Below are 8,529 nucleotides of genomic sequence, written 5' to 3' on the forward strand. Positions count from 1 at the left end.
ATTGCAGCGAAATTGATTATAGTCTTCCTTGAGAACCTTAGGTACCGAGTTCAAGTTTGGATGCCTACGTTTGTTTAAAAAAAAAATTCCCACTTAGATGATCAAAATATCGGTTAAAAGCATTTCCGTTCCATGAAATGTCGAATGCTATTGCAGCACAATTGGTCAAGGTCCGCATTTAGAACCCTTATGTCACGGGTTTGAGTCCAGATGCACGCATTTTGGCTAAAAATAATTTTTTTCATTTTTTCGTTCACTTAGATGATCGCCAAACTTACACAAATCAAGTACCAATGTACTTCTATCCTTTTGAACACAAATAATTACCACCAATAAATGCATACCCCTCAAATAGATACTACATGAAAATAAAATGTAATTACGGAACGACAAAACATTACAATAAACATAATACAAATTTTATTATATTAAGATGGCACGTTACACATTTGCTAATAATATCTCCTCTTCGAAACCCACTGGCAGTCCAAGCTTGAATGTTTCGACATCTACCAAACAATTCTCACAGGTAATGTCAAGTTCGTTAAAACCAAGTATAGCGTTTATGTTCCGGTGCGACCAGTGACCCGCTATTACTCCACTCTTGCATAGTGTTGTCCTGCACACCTTTAAAAAATTAGCCTTGCCAAGCACGAATCTCATTGCAGAACGAAACATTATCATATGACCTCTTCCTCCTGGCTCATGCCATATTCTGCGAATTTTTTTAGTGCATCCTCGGCTCTTTCCAGCCTTAACAAGGCAATACCATGAATATATATTGCCCCATTAACATCGGCTTCAGCAGCTTATCTCAGGAGTGCTTCACCACTTTGGAGATCTATGTGGAAAAATCTATAAAATCCCAGACATAGCGTAGCCTCGAAAAAACCTCTTCGATGCAACCACTATAAAAATACAACAACACGCATAACTTAAACTTGTGATAATTTGAAACGGAGATAATGCAAACCTAGGCTCTTTTCAAAGACTGGGAAAATATCGTCTCCCTAAAGGGCTTGCAGTTGCAGTTAGGTTATATTATACATTATAAAATTAATATATGTAATATAAATGCATAATTTTGTATGTCAGACTTACACTAGAAAAATAGATGATACATCCCTTCTTGATTCACCTTCACCTATGCCCTTAAGAAGTATGATTTCAACAAATTCCTCGGAAAGAGTTGAGAAATAATTTCTCTCCATGGTGTGGTGATTTATGTTGAATTTTTTCCTATGCAACAAACAATGTGTTTGCTTTATTTTATAGGGAAAATGGAAAAGTTGAATTGGGTGTGTATTTAATACTCATACATTGAAGGGCCACCTCGTTTTAGCCATTTAAATTAAAGTTCACACTAGTGGATGATTACACACTAGCCATTTAATGCTACACACTAATTCAGTGTGAAATCATAAATTATTTCTTAACATAACACAATAATTATTTAAGCCACAGAATTTTTTTTTTAACAAACATTAACATTGGATGTGATAAAATCAACACAAATCATGAAAAATATTGAATATCATGAATTAATTCCAATTTGATTATGAGAATGCAACAAACCAATATTTGGCATTGAATTTCCTATTAAATTTTGAAAAGTCACTTATTTAACCATTTTGCTCTATTCAAAGGATAACATGAAAGGATTTTTGTTCCAAAGAATACTGAATGCTATTGCAGCGAAATTGGTTAGAGTCTTCCTTTAGAACCTTCGGTACCGAATTCGAATCTGGGTGCGCGCGTTTGTTTAAACATCTTTTTTTTCTTTTCCCACATAGATGATCAAAACATCGATTAAAAGTATTTTTGTTCCATGAAATGTCGAATGCTATTGCAGTACAATTGGTCAAGGTCTGCTTTTAGAACCCTTAAGTCCCGAGTTCGAGTCTAGCTACGCACATTTAGGCTGAAAACATTTTTTTTAATTTTGTCTTTCACTTAGATGATCGCCAAACTTAAGGAAACTTAATTTATACCGGTGAAAAGCATTTTCATCAACTAAGTTTAGCTTAAAAATCAAACACATCCCCCAAGTTTGAACAATTGCCATTTTCATCCCCATCTCAACTTCCGGCCATTGACCGGTAAGTTAACCGATAGTTGACCGGTCACTAAAGGGCTAAAATGTAATTTACTAATATTTGAATTTAATAAATGCCCATATTAATCATATACGTTCTTTTCATAATGATCATTTCTAGTTCATGACTTCACGTTGACTTCATGTTTCAAAAAAAAAAAAACTCACGTTGACTAATGTTATTTGTAGCTTTTGGTCATGAATAATATTTTTTTTGGAATATTTTTTCCAATTTTTTTAAAATCAGTGTTTGATTATAAAATAATTCATTTTTGCCAAATCCAATTTGAAGAAATGATAATTATGAAAAAAAAATGTATATGATTAATTAAGGGCATTTATTAAATTGAAATATAAGTAAATTACATTTTAGCCCTTTTTATGACCGGTCAATCATCGATTAATGGCCGGAAGTTGAGATGGGATGAAAATGTCAATTGTTCAAACTTGGGGGATGTGTTTGATTTTTAAGTCAAACTCGGGATGAAAATGATTTTCACCCATTTAAATCTTTTGAACACCAAAACTCACCTAGTTTTGCTATTTGATTGAGAAAACACTCAGACTTAGAACGAAAAGTTACATTAGATCTAAACTTGCTAAATGTTACTCAATTCTATTTAATACTTAACTAATTGAAGGAATTCATGTTAAAATCACTACTTTCGTTTAAATTGATTGAATTAAATCTAAATTTACCAATTGCTACTCAATTCTATCCAATTAATTAGCTAAATTGAGACAATTCAATGTCTAATTTAAAGTCAACCATAGTGCGAATTACTTATATATGCAGCGTTGCATTTGTATTTGAGGATTTAGCTTTGAATGTAGTTAGTGAAAAGCTAAGTTCGATTTTTAGAAGTCTGTGACTGTCTGAACAGACCAGTCTAATCGACGATGAATGTCGAATTACTTAGCAATTATTAAAGTTATACTTATCGTAAGAATATATTTATTATGGATTTGTTATATTTTATTAGTAATTATGCTTTGGAAATCTAAATTTAAATAGTAGTTTTTCTTGTCAAATTAATGGGTTATGTAATAACTTGACACGTCTATTGAGAAGCCAAAAATAAAACGCAAAAGAAGTGACTGCTATTAAATGTAATCACAAATACTTTACTTTATATTTATGACATTATTTAAAAGTGGTATCAAAATTTATTTTATGTCAAACTTAGCTCTGATACCACTTTTATTCTCATATACTTGTAAACACGTAATTTTTTACCCTCCCCGAGTTGTTTTACATGATGTTTAACATTAAATATTTCTTTTTGGCTTAATCTTGTTATTTCGAATTTTATCTCATTTTTAGTTGTTTTATTGTGAAAATAAAAAATAATAATACAAAAATAGAGTCGTATTTAAGATAAAGAGAAAATTTTCAAAAAATATTCTTTTCTTTTTTAATTGGATTTAAATGTATAAGTTTGTATTTTTCTTAGTCTAAAATTAGGTGATTAATATGCTATAAGTGTATTTAGATTTTTATTAAAACAAAGAAAAAATAACAAAAAAAAGGAGCCTAATGAGAATTTGTCACATGTCCAAGATTCCATCTTATCATTTGCAACAAACTCCACAATTCTCACAACATACACATTCACATTTTTGGGGAGGATATCTTTGGCTAGCCAATGAAAAAGAGGAAAATAGAAATACGTATACACACACAGCAAAGGGGGGGGGGGGGTCATTTTTTAGATAGAGGGAGACGGATAGATAGAAAAAAAAACAGGGGGACTCACAACAAAAAAATAAAACAGAAGGGAGGGGTCACGTTTTGGGTCTTCTTCTTTATTGAAAAAATTCCAAGAACACACACACATATAGATAGAGGAAACACCATAGAGGATATAGAGAAAAAAGAGAAAAAGACACAAACGCACAGATAGAGAATAGAGAGAGTGACAGATGAAAAAATAATAATCATCCGTCGTCTCCTTCATTACTTTCTCCACCGCGAACCCACCACCACCTTCCACCATCTCGCCGCCGTTACCCACCTAGTCCAAAACACCTCTGTCTATTAACGTCTGAAAACTCCAAAAACACCATTAATTACTGCAAAACAATAGCTTAAACCACCATCAAAATAGTCTCCTTTTAAACACCCGCGTTTTCCGTTGAGGTTTTTCGGCCGGGTTTCGAATCAAGTCGGGTTTGCTTGTTCATTTTCTGTTCGTGGTTTATAGTTAGGATCGCTCCTCATTCAACTGGAATTCCATTAATGGAAGGAGTTTTGGTTCTTTATTGAAGGTCCATCCCTCTCTTTAACATCTCTATTTCAATTAATGTTAACTTTGTGTTGTTTTGATTAATTTGCTTGAGATTTGTATATGTTCTGCTGGTGTAATTTCGTGAGGATATACGCATGTATGTGTTTTGATTCACTGGTTCATCATAGTAAATGTTTGGGTTCAATATAAGGCTAAAGCGGGTATGTGATAAAATTGTGAAATGAATCTAAGTTGATTTTGCAAAGTAATGGTTTGCGTTAGTTGATTTTCAATTACGGTTTAACACAGTATTTGTTATACTTTCATTCTTGCTATTAATCATTTGAGACATTTGGGGGTGGGTAGGCAAATCTTTAGGCCCGTTTAATTGCTTGTGTGTTTTTTAAAAAATACATCACCAATATTTCGTCACACCAAGGTGAAATTTATTCATGACATCCTCAAAATTAAACCCTTTTATTTCCTTGTAAAACACGAAACGCCCCCCTTCCACCCCGGTGTAGATTTTTTCATTTTTTCAAGTGGCTCGAGGGTAAATGCTTAACATAATAAAAATAATAAAGCACTTGTTATTATTTGTGGTTTACAATAATAATAAAACGAAAAAAAATATTATTCAAAAGAAATAAATACAACATTAAATACTCAAAACTGAAACATCAAGTACTCTTTATTACTCTGCTAAACATCACTTTTGGACACCAAAACTGAAAGAAAAGAAGGAAAAAAAAATGTCTCTTTCTTCATCTTCCAAACCAACCCTTTCTGACCCAAAATCCTGTAAACGTAGGCCGTCGTTTGAGGTTTATATGATGGATTCATACATGAAAATAAAAGTAGTATCAGAGCTAAGTTTGACATAAAATAAGTTTTGATACCACTTTTAAATAATGTTATAAATATAAAGTAAAGTATTTGTGATTACATTTAATAGCTGTCACTTCTTTCGCATTCTATTTTTGGCTTCTCAATAGACGTGTCAAGTTATTACATAACCCATTAATTTTGACACGAAAAATTACTATTTAAATTTAGATTTCCAAAGCATAATTAATAATAAAATATAACAAATCCATAATAAATATATTCTTACGATAAGTATAACTTTAATAATTGCTAAGTGATTTGACATTCATCGACGATTAGACTGGTCTGTTCAGACAGTCACAGACTTGCAAAAACCGAACTTAACTTATCACTAACCACATTCGAAGCTAAATCCTCAAATCTAAATGCAACGCTACATATATAAATAGTCCACGCTGTGATTGACTTTAAATTAGATATTGAATTGTCTCAATTTAGCTAATTAATTAGATAGAATTGAGTAGCAATTAATAAGTTTAGATTTAATTCAATCAATTTAAACGAAAATAGTGATTTTAACATGAATTGCTTAACCATACTATAATCCCAATCTAAATATGCCTTCAATCTGGCTTTCATTACATTTTTTAAGTCTTGACATTGCAACTCATTTTCCAATGCAACATCACATACCATATCAAACCATTTCTTCAACATATTGTATTTTTTGAACTCATCAGTCATAGTTGGGTGACCTTCAGGAAAGAATTTCTTTAGGTGGGGACGAATGACATCACTTCTCCACCTTCTCAATATGTACCTATCGGGGATTTTCTGAATCCTTTTGTGTCTCATCACTTCTAGTATATGACAGCAAACAATCCTATGAGATTGAAAGTTTTTACAATTACACTCCAAATATGAGCCGTTTGGTCTATATTCCACCATCAAAAATATTCTTGTTTATCAAATTTTCCTTTTACTTCGATGATCACCAACCTGAAGTAATTTACACCTATTAGTAAATCAATTAATCACTAAGTTGTGCAACAATATAGATATGTTACTGTTATGTATTTGATCGTTGTAAATTGGAACCATCTAATTTTACCCCATTACCATAGGATTGTCTGAGGAACAATATAATGACGTTTTAATGTTTAGGTTGCTACGTTTAACCCTCTGTATAATGCTTAAAAAGTTTCTTTGATTAACAAAGTAAGCTTGTAATCACTTTTGCGTACTTGACCTTACGAATTTTATATGAAGTGCAGAATATTGTAAAAAAGGACACTGCAATTGACGTGTAAAAAAAGAAGGTTGGAGACAAATTAACTAAACATAATTTCTTCAGTCAACCCATCAGTACAATGTAAATTCTACAGGAGACATGGCAACATGGAAACGAGGCAATAAGAATAACTGGAAAACAACAAAACAAACCGTGCACTGCGAGTGCAAGGCGACAAAAGAGGGACCGACGGGGCAAAGAACTTCCAATTAGGCATGCACATCTAGTCGGTTTATCCAGCCGTACATCAACGACTTGTACCACCACTTCTACCACCCCTACACCGCCACATCTGGTGCTTCTACCTCCCCTATTATCAGCCTCATTATCTCCAGTTCTTGTGCCACCTAAACACAGCTCTCCAGTTCTTGTTTAGGTTGGCCCATCGTATAATGAAAGAAAAAAAAATGTGTATATTGTTTAGGTTGGCCCACCGTATAATTATGTAGAATATATAGGTGTATGTATAAGTGTAGGTGTATGTATCTCATTTAAATAATGCCAATAATGTTTAAACGTGCCCTACTTTAATCATTACACTATATTGGAGGGAAAATATGGAGAGAAGTTAGTTGTTTTGGAGCCTTGTGGGGTAGCGGTATTCTGGTCATTTTATGTTGCCCTATCCCCAGTTTTGACCGTTTTGACAAAATGGATTTTGCCAAATAGCAGCACTCTAACATGTATATATTTGTGAAATGAGATGTTGAGAATTATTACACGCAATAATTTTGTTATGGTAAATCTCATTATAGTACCGTAGTATCAGTAAATGTTTTTTCGAGAATTTCTTATGATCAACTAATTGTTGCCAACAAAAGCGGTTAACTGGAGCTAATTATTTGTATACAAAGGCTTAAATATGTATAAGGGAAACTTATATAAACAGTTACCTTTTATAAGCTCCCAACAACATATAGCTACAAGTTTGTAATTTACAAACCGTAGCTACCTTTTATGAGGTTTCGACTGTATTTCCGTGTTTTTAAATACAACGAAATACATGTATCATAAAAACAGAGTGGAGTAAATCTTTTAAATACAGGAAGGAGTTTCGGCTATATTTCTGTGTTTTTAAATACAGCGAAATACATGCATCATAAAAATAGAGTGGAGTAAATCTTTTAAATACACGAAGGAGTTAGAAACGTATTTTTGTGTTTTTAAATAAAGCGAAATACATACATCATAAAAACAGAGTGAGTAAATCCTTAATTACACGAAGGAGTTGTGTATTTTACTGTATTTATGTACTGATAATCCTTTTGTTTTAGCTGTATTTAAATGTATTCGAGTTCGGATCAGTAAAGTCGCTACCTGACGTCACATCAATTGAATGTAGTCGACTGTATTTGAATGTATTTACACTCAAAAAATGACGAAAATGAAAAATAGAGTCAAATTTGGTCATATCTCCAGCGAAAATAAAAAATACAATGTATTTAAAAAGCTACATTATTCAATTGTATCCAACCTTCACTGTATTTGAATGTATTTCAACAAAATTTCAAATATACTGTGTAGATACTAGAAAATAAAATACACGTTGATTTGAAATACAAAAAAATAATAAGCTCAGATCTGAGCTGGCAACTGGCATGCCGAAAAACGACTAGATCTGAGCCGACACGCTGGAGGGACGTCGTAAAACGCCGGCATGCTAGAAAACACCGGAATATAATAAGCTCAAATCTGAGTCGTGCTGGAGGGACCAGATCTGGAAAATAAGCCGAAAAATATACTGTTACTACATTAAAGTAACAGTATAATACAATGAGATCATCAGGTTGCTATATATAGCATTATTGGTACGAATACCACAAAATCTTTGGGAGTTGTTTTTATGGACATATTTATGTTTGAAACCGTTCATAAGGTTTTTACCCTTTTCCTACTTCACCCGCTGTTTTTGGTGCTGACGGTATGGAGAAGGGAGGAAGGGGTAAAGGGAAACGAGATCTGGGGTAGGAGAGGGAACGAAGAGAGAGAGAGAGATAGAGAGAGAGAGAGAGAGAGAGAGAGAGAGAGAGAGAGAGAGAGAGAGAGAGAGAGAGAGAGAGAGAGAGAGAGAGAGAGAAAATAGATTT

General features: G+C 32.9%; 1 long non-coding RNA gene across 1 annotated transcript; it reads right to left on the reverse strand.

The window, feature by feature from the left end:
• Positions 1-397: 397 nt before the first annotated feature.
• LOC132041036 (uncharacterized) lies at positions 398-1,191 on the reverse strand. The gene is made up of 2 exons (XR_009410843.1): positions 1,102-1,191; positions 398-908 (listed from the first exon to the last, which is right to left on the reverse strand). It is a non-coding gene; the product is annotated as an uncharacterized LOC132041036 (long non-coding RNA).
• Positions 1,192-8,529: the final 7,338 nt, after the last annotated feature.

The sequence above is a fragment of the Lycium ferocissimum genome, chromosome 12, assembly GCF_029784015.1.
Source record: "Lycium ferocissimum isolate CSIRO_LF1 chromosome 12, AGI_CSIRO_Lferr_CH_V1, whole genome shotgun sequence".
Classification (NCBI taxonomy): Eukaryota; Viridiplantae; Streptophyta; class Magnoliopsida; order Solanales; family Solanaceae; genus Lycium; species Lycium ferocissimum.